This window comes from Gasterosteus aculeatus, chromosome 9 (genome assembly GCF_964276395.1).
Source record: "Gasterosteus aculeatus chromosome 9, fGasAcu3.hap1.1, whole genome shotgun sequence".
NCBI lineage: Eukaryota > Metazoa > Chordata > Actinopteri > Perciformes > Gasterosteidae > Gasterosteus > Gasterosteus aculeatus.
The window spans coordinates 2,220,303-2,239,961 of NC_135696.1; the positions used below are offsets into that span (position 1 = coordinate 2,220,303).

General features: G+C 47.7%; 1 protein-coding gene across 20 annotated transcripts in view; it reads left to right on the plus strand.

The window, feature by feature from the left end:
* Nucleotides 1-7,463: 7,463 nt before the first annotated feature.
* Nucleotides 7,464-19,659, plus strand: part of rbm47 (RNA binding motif protein 47) — a 29,089-nt gene continuing 16,893 nt past the window's right edge. For 6 of the 20 annotated variants that reach the window (XM_040185647.2, XM_078080113.1, XM_078080115.1 and 3 more), the window contains exon 1: nucleotides 8,789-8,930. The gene's annotated coding sequence lies outside the window, so the exon portion shown is untranslated. Of the gene's footprint in view, nucleotides 7,736-7,767; nucleotides 8,172-8,466; nucleotides 8,931-19,659 lie in introns of those variants that run through there. The other 14 variants (XM_078080108.1, XM_078080114.1, XM_078080116.1 and 11 more) reach the window with 6 other exon arrangements.

Below are 19,659 nucleotides of genomic sequence, written 5' to 3' on the forward strand. Positions count from 1 at the left end.
ATAAACGTTGCACGTTGATGGTAATAAATGCTTTTTTTTAATTAGTTCAAATTAAATACAAACAAGTAAATGTGTTGATTAAAAAATAGCTTGAACGTGGCTTTAACGCAGTGATGATGAACCAGACTGTACGATAAGTGAAGGAGCTGTTTTCCCTCTTTTATGAAAGAGCTGCAAACAGTCATGACAAGTTACACCTCAGTGGGAAACTACATTTAAACTGATTTTCATTCATCAGATTTGTGATGTGTGTATCGAACCAACAGAGGGAGACACGTCGCCGAGTTACAGTGCAGCCATGTTACTGCGGTAACCCAAGTGACCCAAGTCCATTTGTGTGAACATGGAGCGAACTCTTCATGTCAGTCTTTCTGCAGCATCGACAAAACACGGCACACAAACGCAGTCATCAAATCAGTCGGGCTGCACCATGACAGATGACAGACCAAAGCCGATTCTGGTACTTGGCGAGCTACATATAGAAAGCAGGAAGGAGGGATCGAGGTCATCAGTGTGTGGAAAAACCTCAGTGAGCTTTATTTGGCGAGGAGGGGGCAAGGTCCAAATGAGCCTCCCTCCTCTACGGGGGAGAGTACAGCTGGAGAGATTATCCCGTCCAACACGCGTCATCAATGTCGCCCCACAACAGGCCTCCGGTTGCTTGCTGTGTGTGTGTTTGTGTGTCAGTGTGTGTGTGTGTGCGTGCGTGCGTGCGCCGGTGTGTGTGAAACGCCGTATTCAATAATCGGCCTGGTTGGAGACGGCGGGTCGTGCGGCCATAAGCCGACCTGGAATTTGACTCAATAAAGGTCTTAGTTGTTACTGCAAGCCGTACGCTACTGGAAGGGTTTCTTCTCTCTCCTTCATCAGACCGCCCGACTCACAACCGTTCCCCCGAAACACTTGCTATAATGTGTGTGAATGTGCGTCGTCAACACGAGATCTACTGCAACAACAAGAAGGGGGGCCTCGTATGCAGCACGACAAGAGCCTCCACTCTTTGGGGCCGATTTTTCCAAAAGAAGCTGGCTGCAGAGATTGTCTCCCATTCAGGCAGGGGAAGAGTGTTGAAGCACAGTATCGTTTAAAATGATGCATAACATGAATTTGATGTATATCAGTCTACACACTTCTACAGCATTGCTGCAGCATGCCAAATAAAGCGTCACCAAATGACACTGTAGGGTGAATTATTGTTAGATGTGTTGAATTTTGGAACATAACCGTGTTATAGCCGTAACCTAATCCAGACAAAGGACAAAAAAGAAAAAGAAAAAGTTATGAGGTTGAAAACCTGGTTGGTTCAAAAGCCCCCAGCCTGTAAAAAGCTAAAGGCAACATGCTACTCTGTGCTGCTAGCCAGGCTAATGTTAGCCTGTATTGTGGTTGGTCGCGGTTGCTTGTCAGTCCTGTTGCTGACATATATTATAAAATATACAATCATTTCTCACCAAAGACACCAAGACCACAAACACCAGTAATTCAATGACGCGAGTTAGCCAAGGTAAAATCTAGCAGAGCTAGCATGCTAACGGCTGAGGCGGCCCTCAGCTGTCACTCAAAATCCCCTGCCTCTCTCTCCTCCCGTCTTTATGGTTTCCCCTCCTTTTGTTTCTGTGCATCAGCTGTGTTGTAGTAATCTTGTCAGCGTACCTCTGTTCCACACACACACACACACACACACACACACACACACACACACACACACACACACAGAAACACACATACAACTTGAGAAAGCTACTTTTCTGGAAAATTACATGGTCAGTGCTTGACATTAAAACGTTTCTGCGATCTCTTTGTGTAATATGAGAGAGAGACTAACAATAAAGTCCCTAGTTGGGCCATAGACCAACAAGCATACTCCAACACACACACACCCCCACACACACACACACACTCCACACGATACAATCTGATATGATAAATCCAGTTCAGAAGCAGGATAAATAGTAATATTATTCAAGATTTCCTCCTTTCACAGTTGGTGTGTGATGGCTTGAACGGGCCCACTTGCTGCAGGTGTAGATGCAGGTTGCCCTTTCTCTTTGTGTGCCTTTGTCGAGCGTGTTTTCATGGGAATCTCTGTGCGCTCTGTGCGCTCTGTGTCTCGGGTCTCTTCTGTCCATTGTGTAGCAACCAGGGCAGCGTCTGAGCTGCTTATTGTGGGAAGAGTTCGCTTTTGTTTACACCCTGTGAAAAGGCACGAATACAAGTTTTGGTGTGTGTGTGTGTGTGTGTGTGTGTGTGTGTGTGTGTGTGTTGTGAAAACATATAGTTGATGAAGCCATCATTAAAGGATCATTTTATACGGATGGCCTCTAAACAAGAAGTTGATTACATTACATTACATGTCATTTAGCTGAAGCTTTTATCCAAAGCGACTTACGATAAGTGCATTAAACCATAAGGATACAAACTCAGAAGCGCAAGAAACAAGAAAGTGCAATTTCCCTCAAATAAGCCAATTTACAATTTGCTATGGATAAGTGGCGTTACAAGTACAATTTAAGTGCTACAGTTTGTTTAGTGCTTTTTAGTGGAGGTAGAGTCTGAAGAGGTGTGTCTTAGTCTGAAGATGTGAAGGATCTCTGTGGTCCTGGTGTCTTCAGAGAGCTCCTTCCACCATTTAGGAGCAGGACAGGAAAGAGTGGTGATCTAGTGGAGTGTTTTGCTCTCAGTGAGGGAGGGACGAGTAGTTTTGCAGATGCAGAGCGGAGAGTGCGGGTCGGGATGTCGGGTTTGACCAGGTCCTGGATGTAAGCTGGACCCGATCCATTCACAGCATGATACGTGAGCACCAATGTTTTGAACTGGATGCGGGCGGCCACCGGTAGCCAGTGAAGAGAGCGGAGGAGTGGAGTAGTGTGGGAGAATTTCGGAAGGTTGAAGACCAGTCGAGCTGCTGCATTCTGGATGAGCTGCAGAGGTCGAATGGCGGTGGCAGGGAGACCAGCCAGGAGGGAGTTGCAGTAGTCCAGGCGGGAGATGTCAAGAGCCTGAATCAGTACCTGCGCTGCCTTCTGAGTGAGAAGGGGACGTATTCTCCTGATGTTGTAGAGCGTGTATCTACAGGATCGTGTTGTCGCAGTGATGTTGAACCGAGGTTCCTAGGAGTCAAAGTGGGCGTTAACACGTTAACAAGTTAACCACCAAGTCCTGAGTCGGAGAATCTTTTCCCGGAAAGAGAAGTAGTTCAGTCTTGTCGGGGTTGATTTTCAGATGGTGGGCGGACATCCACTGAGAAATGTCAGTCAGACAGGCAGAGATCTGTGCAGTCCGAGTGAGGGAAGGAGAGAATTAGTCTGGTGTCATCGGCATAGCTGTGGTAGGAGAAGCCATGCGAGCGAATTACAGCGCAGAGAGAGAGAAGAGGAGGGGACCCAGGACGGAACCCTGAGGAACTCCAGTAGTAAGAGGACAAGGTTCCGACACAGATCCTCTCCAGGTTACCCGGTAGGTGCGGCCGTCGAGGTACGACGAGAGAAAAGAGAAAGCAGAGCCTGAGACACCAAGTTCCTGAAGGGAGGAAATAAGGATCTGGTGGTTGACTGTGTCAAATGCAGCAGAGAGGTCCAGAAGGATGAGGACAGAGGAGAGAGAGGCGGCTCTAGCAATGTGGAGTTGCTCTGAGACAGCAAGGAGAGCAGTCTCTGTGGAGTGGCCTTGAAACCTGACTGGTGGGGGTCAAGGAGGTTGTTACGGTGGAGATAGGAGGAGAGTTGGTTAAAGATCGCACGCTCAGGAGTTTGGGACAAAAAGGGAAGAAGAGAGACCGCTCTGTAGTTGTTTTCTTCAGAAGGGTTGAGGGTGGGTTTCTTAAGGAGAGGGTTGACTCTTGCCTCCTTCAGAGAATTGGGAAAACAGCCAGATAACAGAGTGTTGTTGATGAGACAGGTGAGGAAAGGAAGAAGGTCAGGAGCGATAGATTGTAGAACATGTGATGAAATGGGGTCAAACGGGCAGAGGTTACTAGGGTGAGAATTTGGTTAGGAGACAGGGGGTGAAAGAGGAAAGTGAGGGCGATAGAGGTGAAGTCGGTGGGACACGAATAGCAGGAGGTGGGTTTGAGAAGGAGGAGCGTATGTCAGCTATTTTTTTGGTAAAGTCGTTGACAAAGTCTCCTGGAAGAAGGGGGGAGGACGACTAGGGGCTTCGAGGAGGTTGGAGAAGATAGAAAATAGTTTTTTGGAGTTAGAAAATGAAGATTTGATTCTGGATTGGTAGAAGGAGCTTTTGGCAGCAGAGATAGAAGCAGAAAAAGAGGAGAGGAGAGATTGAAACACAAGCAGGTCGTCAGGTCGTTTATATTTACTCCATCTCCTCTCCGATGCTCGCATGGTGGCTCTCATGGCACAGACCGGTTGAGACAGCCACGGAGCCGGAGGGGATTTGCCAGTTCGTCGTGTCGTCAGAGGGCAGAGAGAGTCTAGAGAGGAGGAACGAGTTGAGAGGAGAGACTCTGCGGCAGCGTTCGGATCCAAGAGTGAGAAGGAGTCAGTTGAAGGGAGAGCTGATAGAACAGAAGAGGCCAGGGAGGAAGGAGAGAGGGAGCGAATGTTGCGACGATCAGGTACAGAGTCAATGAATGGGGCTCTGGTCGTTAGTGGGAGAGAGTAAGAGATGAAGAAGTGGTCAGACACATGAAGTGGAGTTACAGAGAGGTTAGTGGCAGAGCAGTTTCTAGTGCAGATGTAGTGAAGGTGATTGCCGGCTTTGTGAGTAGGAGGAGAGGGACTGAGTGACAGAGGTCAGATGACTTCATAAATCCGTTGCACTCTAGGGAATTGCCGTCATCGTGAGGTTGCCAGACAGCAATGGGGGTTACTGAACCAGACCGAGAACAATCCGAAACTTTTCTGTGTTGTCAAAACTAAAGTTGAACATCATGAACAACAAATCATGACAATCGGTGTATTTAACTGATTTATGGATGAATCATTAAGTTGGCTCGTTAGATAGCATGCTATTGTCAATATGCATTTGTGGTGAGTGGGTTGTGGATTGACAACAACACTCAGAAATATCTATTTGCAGAAGTAGTTTTGGAGTTTAGTCTTTAACATTTCGGGAAGCGCTATTTCCACTCTTTGGGCTCACTTGAGCTCATACTTGTCCACGTGCTGCCGTGTCAAATTTCATTGTATTAGAATGTTACTGTTGTGCTCATCTAATTCTTCAGTAGCACAGAGTGCGAAAAGTGGTCGGATCCTTTTTCAGAACGGCACAAGCCGATCTCAGTTGTGTATCTTCATGACCAGAGGTATTCAACAGGAGGTCCGCGACCCCCAGGGGGTCCGTCGAGGTACTGCGGGGGGGCTCGCGAAATTTTTGCTTGACAAGACAATTTTTTTTTTCCAACCAATCTTTTTTCCACAAATTTAAATGTCTTCAGAATCAGAATTATATTTATTGTTTTCAAATGCACATTAATATGAATCCAACATATTGTAGCGGACGGATAAATTGATGGAGAAGACTTCATCTTTCAGTCCGCGACACACATTCAGTCTCCCACAGCAGCTCTCAAGCTGGGCACCGGTTCACTCACTGCTCCTTCCATGCGAATACGACAGCACAGACACCAGCCAATCAGATCGCCTTTATGCCCACGTCTAGAGAGCAAAGCTCAAAAATAAAAGATGGCGGACCAAACTCCGTAGGGGTCCCTGCTGCCTCTCGCCATCAGTTTGGGGGACCTTGGCCTGAAAAACGTTGAAGACCCCTGTTCATGACCATGGGTTTGCTGTAAAAAAAAAATTCTAACTTTATTGAGAATCTGACACAACACTTGCAAGTAGCTCAGCTTCTTAAATAAAGTGATGCGTGTCTCAATGCAAGGCTTTAGAAATGAACACAAAGGGTCTCTGTATTTGCTCATAAAGTCTGAAACGGGTCATTTGGCCAATCTTTTGATAACCAACCGCAGCCAGCGGACTGACTAAACCCCCCATTCCGCCCCCCCGTCCGGCCAAACCGTTCGCCCGACCACTAGCCGGCACTGGAAAATGGGTTCTGGTTTTGCCTGTTTAAGTTATGTAGCATGCGGGTCGATACATTTGCCCCTCTGTTGTTTTAGTGTTGCCTCTCTGAATCTCGCCTTGTTCCCATCATCCGAACGGCAGGTCTTTAAATCTGAAGGCATCTTCCTATCATATTATCGGAAGGTGCCTACAGATCATGTGACCTGCCGTTCTGAAAAAATGGAACCTTCCACCGACCGCTTTTCGCACTCGGCGTCACTCTAATTCTTGGCAATCAGGCGAATAAGCTTATTTCTCAAAGTGTCAAACCATTCAATAGTTTTGTGCCTGTGATTTAGTAACATTACAAAGGTGGAATGCAACATTGTGTTTCTCATTTATTTGGAATCATATTTAAAATATGTCATGTAAAATAGTTTTTCACCTAAGTTGATTCAATCACAAACTATTTTTGTAATGCCTTCAAAATGAACTGTTTCCTTACTATAAAATTGAACTACGTTTACCTCCTGGCGCTCGTCTTCGTTGGTGACGTCATACTTTCATTCATGGGTTTTTGTGCTTTCTCTCCTCATAGGTTTTCATAGATTGTGGTTCTATCTGCACCCTGCTGACACCTGCTGCTACAACCATTATATATATGAGATATAAGAGATGATAGTCTCTTTGTAGTAAGATACCGCATGGTAAGCTCGCTGCTTTTAACACCTGTACAGTGAAATGGAATGGAAAAAAACCCAAATCCCTCAACGGTTAGCAATCCAAGTAAGTCCAAACATGTGACTCGGGACACAAAGTTACTGCAGTCCTGTATTACTGAACCAACAATACACGCAAGATACATAGCCAAGAAATGTCTTACATTACTGTATCATTGTTTTTATTGGACCATTGTACCAGATGGTAAGGGACCACACGGGGTTTAAGCAATATTGATATTTTACCCTGCTGGTAACTGATACCATCGTCTTTGTGATCCGTTCAACGCATGTCAGTTAGTATCAGTGAGTAAGTTAGTATCATTTTGTTGTTAACGCAGATGATATATAACATAAACATGTAAGGGGATTTTCATACTCGACGTTTTTAACAGCTAGATGAATTAAGGATCTCAGCAGTGAGCTGAATGGAATAAAAGAAGCACTAAATATTGTTTACCCTGCGCGTGTAAACAGGCCTCATCTGCGCACTAAGACACAATAAGGACCGATTCTCGGATTCCACCTTTGACAATAAAGTAAGACAAGAACAACACTCCCCCGACTGTGAGCGCGGCAGCGTGTACCTGTGACAGCGCACACATTCAAACTTGACTTAAGGAGAGTTAAGTAAGCATTAAAGTCAAAGCATTGAGCAACGCCTCCAACGGCTGGAGTTCAGCTGCTGTGTTGAAACGTTGCGTCTCTGTGTGAGCACGTCTGACTCAATCCGAGTTTCCTATAATCACACACACACACACACACACACACACACACACACACACACACACACACACACACAGACACACACACACGCACACACACACGCGCACACACACACTGGTAAATTCCCTGTGTGTGCGTGTGTTTGGAGGGAAGGTGGAGGGGGGGGGGGGGGGGGCAGAGATCCTGCTTCCTCACTTCTGCCCTCTGGTCCGTCAGTCGGCTGACCGCGCGCGGCTCTGTCTTCGTCTCCATGACAACCGGCCGTCAGTCGCCGCGCAGCTCGGGAAGCAGGAAGTGCCTTTGCTCCGCCCACGCCAAATTCTGCAGGTATGGCCAAAATACGCGCGCGCGCACACACACGCACACACACACGCACGCGCGCGCAGGCACGCACATCGCGTTGGCTGAGCGCTGAGAGGGGATACAGATGTGTGCGCGCGTGTGGTTAGAACGGACCCGGACCGGGACGCGTGGAGCAGCAGGTGGCCGGACGCGGGACAGGTCCGTTTTGGCGTTTTACGCGTGCGTGTCACGTGCGCGTGCGTGGGAGGTTTGCCACGAGGTGTGCGGGAAACTCCTTCAGAGGAATGCCGTTTTTGGCTGAGATGATTTCAGTGTCGCGCACGCTGAAGTACGCACGCGCGCACGCGCAGACCCACGCGCACACGGACGCGGCGCGTGGCCGGGGAGGCAGGAAGACTTCTTATCCGGGGCGATAGATGGGACGGACGCGCGGGGGTGAGGACAGTCCCATTCAGGTTTGGTGAGTTCAGATGGAGCCATTGTGTACACCACACACACGAGAGGGGGAGGGAGGGGGGAGACAGTTTGTAGGGGAGGGAATTAGAATGAAACGATAAGGAAGAGGAGGGGTGGTGGGTCTCTGATCGAGGTCCTGGGATCATTAGCGCGCTGGTTTCATGAGGGCACTCAGAACTTGTCCTCCCTGCCACTGCCCCCCCTTCCTCCCCCCCTCCCTCCTTATGAGGAATGTGGGGCTTATGTCAGTGAGAGTCAGGTACAGGCTCACTAATTACCACTGCCATTCCTCCCTCTCCCTCCCTCCATCTATGCCTCCCTCCCTCTCTTCATCCCTCCCTCTCCCTCCACTACGAGACCTTGTGCGCTCTCCTCCCTCCCTTGTCTCCCGCTGTTGCGTCTACGCGCCCTGGTGACTGGAGCAAAGGAGAGGGCACGCTGCGAGGATCTGAGTCACAATCCGGAAAAACGCCAAAAGAAGAAGAGAAACTCTGACTAGTCCTCCCTCTCTCTCTCTCTCTCTCTCTCTCTCTCTCTCTCCCCCCCTCTCGCTCTCAGTCTGTGTCCGTCAGATGAGTGTGAGAGCTCCTCTGCTTGTGCTCCGGGGGACCTGTCACTGAAGTCAGGAGGCGCAGCAGAAAACACACAGGAGGAGAGGACGAGGACGAGGACGAGATCACGATGAGAAAGTGAGCACGCTTTCTGGACGGTGGCAGAAGAAGCTGAGACGTCCCCGTGACTCCCCCGTCCCATCGGCCCGCAGGTACCACGCCGCTTCTTGCTTTCTTTTTCTTTCTGTTTCTCGTTTCAGTGTTTGAAACTATTTTGAATGTTTTCTCACCTGGAGGCGTTCGTGGACACGCACACGCACACAAACAATCTCTCTTTCCCCTCTTACACACACACACACACACACACACTCACACACACACACACACACACACACACACACACACACACACACACACAGTGGGTATCTGGAAGGACATTTCTTCAGCTGGTCCAGTGCTCACACTGACCCGGCTGACTGCTATAACCTTCACCACAAGGTTACGGGACAGGGACTTGCTGTTTATTTGTGTGGTGATGTGTGTGTGTGATTAGTTTCTGTGTGTGTGTGTGTGTGTGTGTGTGTGTGTGGCTTTCAGAAACAGGTTGAGCAGGGCGCCAGTCAGACTCGGGTGTCCTCTTGTCGGTGCACAAACGAGATTTAGTTGTGAATGTGTGCAGGTGTGTGAACGTATGTGCAGTGTACAGTGCATTTGGGGTTGTTACAGTGTTTGTGTGTGTTAGAGGAGGGGGGGGGGGGCAGAATTAAGACGCTGAGCTTGTAGCTGATGGCAGAACGTTTCAGTTTCATTTACTAACTTGTGTTAAAAGTCACCTGTGGAGCCTGAGGTGAGGGACACAGAGAGAGAGACACCTGAAACACACCCATCTTTGTGCGTGCGCTTGTGTGTGTCTGTCTCCTCCCCCTTAACGGACGGCCGGCTTGAGAGTACACAACACCTCCACGCTGTAGGGTGTGTGAGTGGAAGTGCTGGTCAGACCTGATGAGGGGATGACACACGGTTTCCTCAAAACCCCCTAATGCAAAACCCAAAATAGATCGCAGAGGTGGTTCAGACGGACCGGCCGGTCTCTCAGTCAGCGGCGGGGGTTCAACGGGGAGCCGTTTCTCAGAACGATACTTATTGCTCAACCCGCTTTATCACATTCCACCAAAGAAGGACAAACAGTCACCCGGGACAGGAATTCATATCTCGGCTCCGTTCTTTCTTTTTTGTAGCGCGACCTCAGCGCTATCGTGCCTGGGCCCGTACCCGTTCACCACGACAAGGAGGAAGAAAAATCAGAAAATTGCTCTTTCGTATTTTTTTCTCTTAACCTGATGAGGTTTAAAAAAAAAAAAATCTAAAGCGGGAAGCTGATGGGAAATGATTATTCAGTAAACCTCAAGTATAAGGAAGAGAAACGCGTAAGCATGTAGTAACATAGTGGTGTCACATGACTGTCACGTGATCATCTTGTGCTCGTGATGGGGAAGCACAGATTCAGCTCTGTGTGTGTGTGTGTGTGTGTGTTGGAACCATGAACCTAATCCACCAACACTAAAGCAGAAATCTAAAGCTGGGGAGTAAGAGGGGGAGAGGGGGGAGAGGGGGAGGGGGGGGTGCACTATTGTGTTGTTTATGAAACATCTGTAACAGGAGCTGATCACCTTTCTTTCTGATCGTGACATACACACATACCTTGAAAGCACAATGGCTACATTCTTCCATCTGCTTCCCCCGCACACCTCCACCCCCCCCCCCCCCCCCCCCCCCCTCCACCCTCCACCCTCCACCTCTACATAACGGCAGCGACACAGCCGGGGGAAGTGGAAACAGGTGAAAACCCACCTGAACGCTTGGAACCTGCACGTTTATTTGAGAGGCAGCTCACTGCTCTTTGTCAAGTCTTTCTAGTCCAAGTGTTTCAAATCAGAAAATACGTTTCTAAATTCATTTAAGTTGTTTGTGAAACAGCATGAGGGCGTAGAACATCATGATGGTACGTGGTGTCATTGACACGCACCAGTTGCTTAGAGACATAAGCGCATTTTGGGCTTGATACCAACAGATTGGGTGCTGAATGTTACTTTTTTAAACTTGTGTGTGTTTACATGGTCTACCTGGTCCAAAGTACAGAGGACATCGCAGAATTTTAGCTCCTGTGTGTTACCTTCTCCTGCTGACGAAGCATCAAGCCTTCACCGGCCACTGGATGCTGATTGAGTCTCCTGTGCTGCTGGCATGATGTGTTGCCAATGGACGCCTTAGATATGTAGTTTCATGGAGCTTTTTATCTGAAGCCTCTGAAAGGCCGTACGTCTGCCGAGACGCCTTCACAACACATTCAAAAACGTGTTTGCTCAATGGCCTCCAGAAATACGAATATCAGCTGTCTCTTCCTGGAAGACGTCATCCTGTCAAAATGTCATTGACTGTTGTTGTCCGACGTGCCACCTGTACGTGGAAGCTTTTGTCAAGTAACACAAAAATGACATAGTCACACTATTAAGCAAACCTCTGACCTTAAGCCTCCTGTCTTAGTGGTCTGTATCGTAACGTGACAATGCTTCCTGACAGCCGTTATTTACACACCACAAGATGACAGGATGCGTTCAAACATAGGTCCTTTTTAAATAGTCACCTTTTAGGTAGGCCTTGCCGACCTGGTTGCACAGACCTCCCTCTGAGCCGCTGTCAGCAGAACCACTTCTTTAGTACATGAACATGGAGAAAGGTTTCCTTTTCGTCCACCTGCATTGCGTTGGCGAGAGGCGGAATTCTGAAATATGCCAAAAAGCGAGACGTGTGAAATGGGACCGACAGTACGTGGACGGATATCACGGGACGTCCACCTGAGACGTTGTGCAACAGCCTCTCTTCTGAGATGACGCCGTCGGGTGTGTAAACAGAGGGCGTCCGCTGGCTGTGAAGGCTGGATCAACACTCCTCCGCGCCACAGCTTTCCACCCCCCTGCGCCTTACAACCTTTGACCCCTGGGTGACCCCCTCCCCGCCCCCTCCTGTGTGGTGACACCGCTGAACCCTCGGAACCCCCCCCCTCTGGTGTGGTGACGCTGCTGAAGCCTTCCTCCTAACAGCATTAGTGTACAAGGACAGAGGAGAGATCCTGTGTCCTTGTGCACTAATGCTGTTATCATGCTTCGTTTCACAGCTAGTTTCTGCCTCCTCCTCTTGCCTTCTAATGCCCGATGGACCTTTATTAGATCCAGCGAGGGCCCAGGAACGTCTTAAAACAACACTCGTATGCTGGTGTGTGCATTAAATGCATCATATTTAGCCTTTGTTGTCCCTCAAGCCTGTGAAGAGAGCCAACCCTAATGGACACAATCTTTGGACGTGCTTCAAGAGGCCAGTGTGGACTCGAGGAACCACAGCAGTGAGTAACTGCATTAATGTACATGTGGGCATGCTGGTATTTCATTTAAAAACAGCAAACCTATCCTTTTCATGCGTGCACACAAACACGCACAGGGCATCCGATTGCCTGTTTTCAAACGGGCTCCTCTCTGCATACCTGTTGCTGTGCACAATGGGCCAGTTGTCTGGACAGCAGGCCGATAGGCAAGGTGTGTGCGTAAGTGTGTGTGTGTGTGTGTGTGTGTGTGTGTGTGTGTGTGTGTGTGTGGAGGTTCGGGGCACCAGAAACTACCGGTACAACACTGCATCTCGTGATAAGATCCAAACGCACACGCGCACGCGCTCATGTGCACCCCCCCGACCCCTTGTCAGGATGGAATGTTCCGTGGGTCGAGACTGACTCTGTAAACCCATTCACAAAACGGACACAAAGTAGTACCCTGGGGCACACACACAGACACACACATGCGCGCCTGTGTCTGGACCCTCCCTTGGTTTTGTTCCCGGCTGACCAGGTGGATTACACGGGAGCTGCTGGTTTCTCAGGACGATTGTTTCTTGCCTCGTCAAAGTGTTTTGTGTGTGTTCATTTGGAAGGCGTGGGCCGATTTCCATTCAGTCCCCCTCTGACTTCTCCCGATCTCCGTGCCTGTACTCTTTCCTGTATGTGTGTGTGTGTGTTTGTGCTCTTTTCCGTAAAACAATACAAACTTTCATGGGTGTTGGTGAAGGTGACGTTGCAACAAGTTTCTGCCACATGTGGTGACATGAAGTGTTGTGACAATGATCATATTTACTGCAGACGCTGTTCATTTTTATCGTTGGGTGGGTTTATTCACCCTACCGAACACAACCACCGAACACAACCACCAAACACAACCATCAAACACAACCATCAAACACAACCACCAAACACAACCGTCAAACACAACCACCAAACACAACCATCAAACACAACCATCAAACACAACCGTCAAACACAACCACCAAACACAACCATCAAACACAACCACCAAACACAACCATCAAACACAACCATCAAACACAACCACCAAACACAACCATCAAACACAACCATCAAACACAACCACCAAACACAACCATCAAACACAACCATCAAACACAACCACCAAACCAACCATCAAACACAACCGTCAAACACAACCACCAAACACAACCATCAAACACAACCATCAAACACAACCACCAAACACAACCATCAAACACAACCATCAAACACAACCACCAAACACAACTATCTAACACAACAATCAAACACAACCACCAAACACAACCGTCAAACACAACCACCAAACACAACCATCAAACACAACCATCAAACACAACCGCCAAACACAACCGTCAAACACAACCGCCAAACACAACCGTCAAACACAACCACCAAACACAACCGTCAAACACAACCGCCAAACACAACCGTCAAACACAACCGTCAAACACAACCGTCAAACACAACCACCAAACACAACCACCAAACACAGCCACCAAACACAGCCATCAAACACAACCACCAAACACAACCGTCAAACACAACCGCCAAACACAACCACCAAACACAACCGTCAAACACAACCGCCAAACACAACCGTCAAACACAACCGTCAAACACAACCGTCAAACACAACTGTCAAACACAACCACCAAACACAACCACCAAACACAGCCACCAAACACAGCCATCAAACACAGCCACCAAACACAGCCATCAAACACAACCACCAAACACAACCGTCAAACACAACCGTCAAACACAACCACCAAACACAACCATCAAACACAACCATCAAACACAACCACCAAACACGACCGTCAAACACAACCGTCAAACACAACCACCAAACACGGCCATCAAACACAGCCATCAGACACAACCACCAAACACAACCGTCAAACACAACCGTCAAACACAACCACCAAACACAACCGTCAAACACAACCGTCAAACACAACCGCCAAACACAACCGCCAAACACAACCGTCAAACACAACCACCAAACACGGCCATCAAACACAGCCATCAGACACAACCACCAAACACAACCGTCAAACACAACCGTCAAACACAACCACCAAACACAACCGTCAAACACAACCGTCAAACACAACCGCCAAACACAACCGCCAAACACAACCGTCAAACACAACCACCAAACACAACCGTCAAACACAACCGTCAAACACAACCGTCAAACACAACCGTCAAACACAACCGCCAAACACAACCACCAAACACAACCTTCAAACACAACCACCAAACACAACCGTCAAACACAACCGTCAAACACAACCGTCAAACACAACTGTCAAACACAACCACCAAACACAACCACCAAACACAGCCACCAAACACAGCCATCAAACACAGCCACCAAACACAGCCATCAAACACAACCACCAAACACAACCGTCAAACACAACCGTCAAACACAACCACCAAACACAACCATCAAACACAACCATCAAACACAACCACCAAACACAACTATCTAACACAACAATCAAACACAACCACCAAACACAACCGTCAAACACAACCACCAAACACAACCATCAAACACAACCATCAAACACAACCGCCAAACACAACCGTCAAACACAACCGCCAAACACAACCGTCAAACACAACCACCAAACACAACCGTCAAACACAACCGCCAAACACAACCGTCAAACACAACCGTCAAACACAACCGTCAAACACAACCACCAAACACAACCACCAAACACAGCCACCAAACACAGCCATCAAACACAACCACCAAACACAACCGTCAAACACAACCGCCAAACACAACCACCAAACACAACCGTCAAACACAACCGCCAAACACAACCGTCAAACACAACCGTCAAACACAACCGTCAAACACAACTGTCAAACCCAACCACCAAACACAACCACCAAACACAGCCACCAAACACAGCCATCAAACACAGCCACCAAACACAGCCATCAAACACAACCACCAAACACAACCGTCAAACACAACCGTCAAACACAACCACCAAACACAACCATCAAACACAACCATCAAACACAACCACCAAACACGACCGTCAAACACAACCGTCAAACACAACCACCAAACACGGCCATCAAACACAGCCATCAGACACAACCACCAAACACAACCGTCAAACACAACCGTCAAACACAACCACCAAACACAACCGTCAAACACAACCGTCAAACACAACCGCCAAACACAACCGCCAAACACAACCGTCAAACACAACCACCAAACACGGCCATCAAACACAGCCATCAGACACAACCACCAAACACAACCGTCAAACACAACCGTCAAACACAACCGTCAAACACAACCGTCAAACACAACCGTCAAACACAACCACCAAACAAAACCGTCAAACACAACCACCAAACACAACCATCAAACACAACCGTCAAACACAACCATCAAACACAACCGTCAAACACAACCATCAAACACAACCGTCAAACACAACCATCAAACACAACCACCAAACACAGCCATCAAACACAGCCATCAAACACAGCCATCAAACACAACCACCAAACACAGCCATCAAACACAACCATCAAACACAACCACCAAACACAACCGTCAAACACAACCACCAAACACAACCATCAAACACAACCATCAAACAAAACCCCCAAACACAACCGTCAAACAAAACCACCAAACACAACCATCAAACACAACCCCCAAACACTATCATCAAACACAACCATCAAACACAACCCCCAAACACTATCATCAAACACAACCATCAAACACAACCACCAAACACAACCGTCAAACACAACCATCAAACACAACCACCAAACACAACCGTCAAACACAACCATCAAACACAACCACCAAATACAACCATCTGGTTGTGTTTGCCGAAGCAGTTGTTGGAGCCGTCCGGAGCAGAACAGAGTCAACTTCACATTCAAACGTCGGGACCAGCTGAACCTCGACTTGTTGCTCGTCCACCCGGTTGGGGTCGGTTTGTGGCTCCATGTCGCTGGCTCCCAAAGAGAATAAGGTGTGCAGCATTAAAGGAAAACCCGTCTGCATCTAAATATATCCTGCAGGGTCAGAGGCGCAACAGTGGGCGTCATCGATGAGGTTGTGAACCTCATCTGTTTGTTAGCATTTCCTCGAGCAGCTCTGCTGGTGCGATCTGGGAACGCTTTAAAGGGAAGGAGTCGTCGTCTGATCAAGCCGGGGAACTGGAGGACAAACACAGGTGAACATGAAATGCAATGTTCATTGTGAGCAGCCTTTGTTGTAAAAAACAAAATGTTCTCACTCCCAGCGCTTCAAAGAAACCAGCTCAAGTGTTCCTAGACGTTTGATGAACACTATTCCTGCCTCGTGTGGCCTGAAAAGTAAAGTTTATTCAGTGACTTGACTCATAGGTCAGTGATGTTAATGTCAACCGAGGAGACTTTTTATTTGACCATTTCTTTGCATTTGTTTTCCACCATGTGAGCTACGTACACAGGTGAGACTTCAACAGTGTCAGACCGTTTGCTGTTTGTCACCAACACAAAACTCAGACAGGAAAAAAGCTTTCTTGGATTTGTCCTTTACCTTTCGTCGGCTCAGATGTCTTTCTGTGCTTTCCATTGTTGGAGCAACATGCTGGTATCACTCTATCACATGGTTATCAGTGTTGTTCACCGGACGTGCTGACGCCGTGATAGTTACTGCTCCCTGACCAGATAATAAGCAGCTCCAGTGTGGTTAGAAGTCACGAGGATGACGATGTTTCTCTTTCTATAGTAAGTCATCCTCTCTCCCTCGCTCTCTCCTTCCTTGACCTTGGCAGTGACTGCGACACCTAAACACACAAGGGCCCGGCCCTGCCATTGGCCAGTGACAAACCACATGATTGTAGCGTCAGCTGACCAAATTCTAGGCTAGATGGGAAACTTCTTTCAGCGGGATGAAAGAAAAGAAAAAACCCATAGGACTTTAATGTCAGACCCTGTGTGTGTGTGTGTGTGTGTGTGTGTGTGTGTGGGAGGGTAGAAAGGCTCTTGATTTTTGCTGAGTCATTTTTTCTTCATCCCAAATGGGACTCTGGGATTGGTTGACAGTTGTGAGGCGTGGGGCGACCCACCCAATGAGGAAGTGTTACATCAGATCACAATCACACGTCCCCCGCTGGTGCAGTCGATTCTCGCATAACAGCAATTTCATACTCAACACAGGCTCACAGTACGTCTGTGTCCCCTGCACACACACACACACACACACACACACACACCTGTGTGACAGCCTGGCGGTCGAGGCATTGACGTCCGGTCCGCTGAGGTCGACCCTTATGTTCATGCCTTACAGACTTGAACAGGGCATTTGATAATTAAACCTGTAAGACATTTATTTACATTTACCTTTATTTGGTTTTGTATGTTAGGTTTAGTTTTACTTTTTAAGTGACAGGAGGTTTAGTTTCATTTTCTATTTTGAGGAAATGAATGAAATTGCCTGTTTTGTTATTTTCCTACACTGCAGTGCAAAGGGCCTCTCGGGGCATCAACGTTTGCGCAGTGTTTAGGGTTCTATTAACGGATACATGACATTGTTCACACACTCCTCAAACATCTGTGTAGGTGTGTCCAAAGATAATCTGATAATACGACCACAATGTTCTCAACAACAGGTGGGGAGGATGCTTTGTAGAATACAAGTGATGCTTCCAGTCATGCAGGACGCATTCCGTCAAACGTGTGTGCTGACGTCTTAAACAGAATTATCACTTTGAAAGTCCGTTGAGCAGACACACAATGAGGCTGTGATGTGAACATGTGAGGATGTGCAATGCGTGAGTGATTGCTATCTATTAAAAAAAACAGGCAAATTTCATAGCACTGCATCGGCATTAATATTTTCCTGGACAAACAAATATTGTAGAAAGATCCGGCTCATTTTTACACATTTTTAATTTATATTATTATTTTTTGTTTTTTCACTGCATGTATATTTTGGCTGTCGAAGCCCTTTGCAACTCTTTTGTAAGGGGCTCTATGAATGAGGTTTTACCGCTTCTGTCTCAGTCCCAGTGAAGCGGTCTGTGTCGGTTAATGTCCCACCAGTCAGGCCAGTTAGTCTGTCTGTATTTACCCAGAGATGGTGTCTTTTTTCCTTGTAATCTGCTATCTTCCGTGCACGAGTCATTACATTACTGGAAAAGCTCTGCTCTCATTATCATAATCATGTTGTTTGATTGTGCTTTTACCTTCTACCAACCGGTCTCTGCATTTTTGCAATTGTCTCACCTGTCATTGAAGGGCGATCTCTCTCTCTCTCTCTCTCTCTCTCTCTCTCTCTCCAGTGTGTACGGAAACATTTCCTCCTCCTCTGGGTGCTCACAAGAAAAAGATAATGACACTTTTGAGATGTTGGGTGGACGCACACCTAAAGCTTCCTTATGGACACAAGTGTTGCCCATATGCCTCGTCGTGTTTCTGTGTTTTAACATCCTCAAAAACGTTTTTCCATTCTCTTGATGTTACATCAGACCATAAAAACACTTCCCTCAACAAGATATGTGTGCGTGCGCTATACGGGTAATAAAGTCACCCTGGCCTTTGGATCGCGCTCCCCTCCACCTTTAAAGTAGGTTTATGGCGGCGTGCGGCCTTCACGCCAACATAATGAGACCCTTCCGGGTCGAGGGAACACATTTCTCCATGCGTAAACTTTGAGCTGGCTATCTGTGCCGCGTGTGTGTCAGGATGTCGTTGAATATTGCCAAGGAAAAAAAGGCGAGAATCAGTGATTGCGCGTCCTTCATTAACAGAGTCATTGGTTAATGTGTCACTTCTATAATGGCAGCGCACATACACAAACACACACACACACACACTCTTGTGCCGGAGGAGAAGGACACCCCGTCTGATAAGAGCGCTGTTCCCTCCTTAAGGCTCGTTTAGAGGTTATGTACACTTCCACACATTGTCAACGTGCTCTCCTTCCCATTCTGCGCTGCCCCTCCCTCCGTTTCCCTAGACGCCTTTTTGCAAATGGCCGTTAAAGGTAAAAAAAAAGAAACCTGCGTTCGTCATGTGAAAATGAAATGATCCGAATGGCTGGAAATGTGTGACCGGTTGTTTGAGCTTGACATTTTAATCTGGATAACCGCGCTGTAAGAGGCTATGATTGCTGTTCGGGGAACCTACAACCGCTTGTAAAAAAAAATCTGCTTTTGGACGGGTTTCCCCCAAAATGATGAGAAGTCATCTCTTCTTTTGTCTGCACTGCATCTAAACACGCCTGAAGATTTGGTTTGAGATTTGTGGAGAAATGTGCGTTCCGGTGGGGAACCGCTGGGCGCTGAAGTGACAGGCGGTTCCACGCCGATGGCGCTTCTGTGAGGCTTTTATGGTTGGATGTACTTTTGTTTTTGAGTGTTGCCGCTTGGTCACACACTCAAAGAACCGCTCTGACGGTCCGGTCCAGTGTCTCGGGTGGGTTGTGGAATGGTCCCGGATGAAGTCAACCGATTAGTTTTGTGTAAGTGGAAATGAAAGTTAAATTATTCTTTGTGATG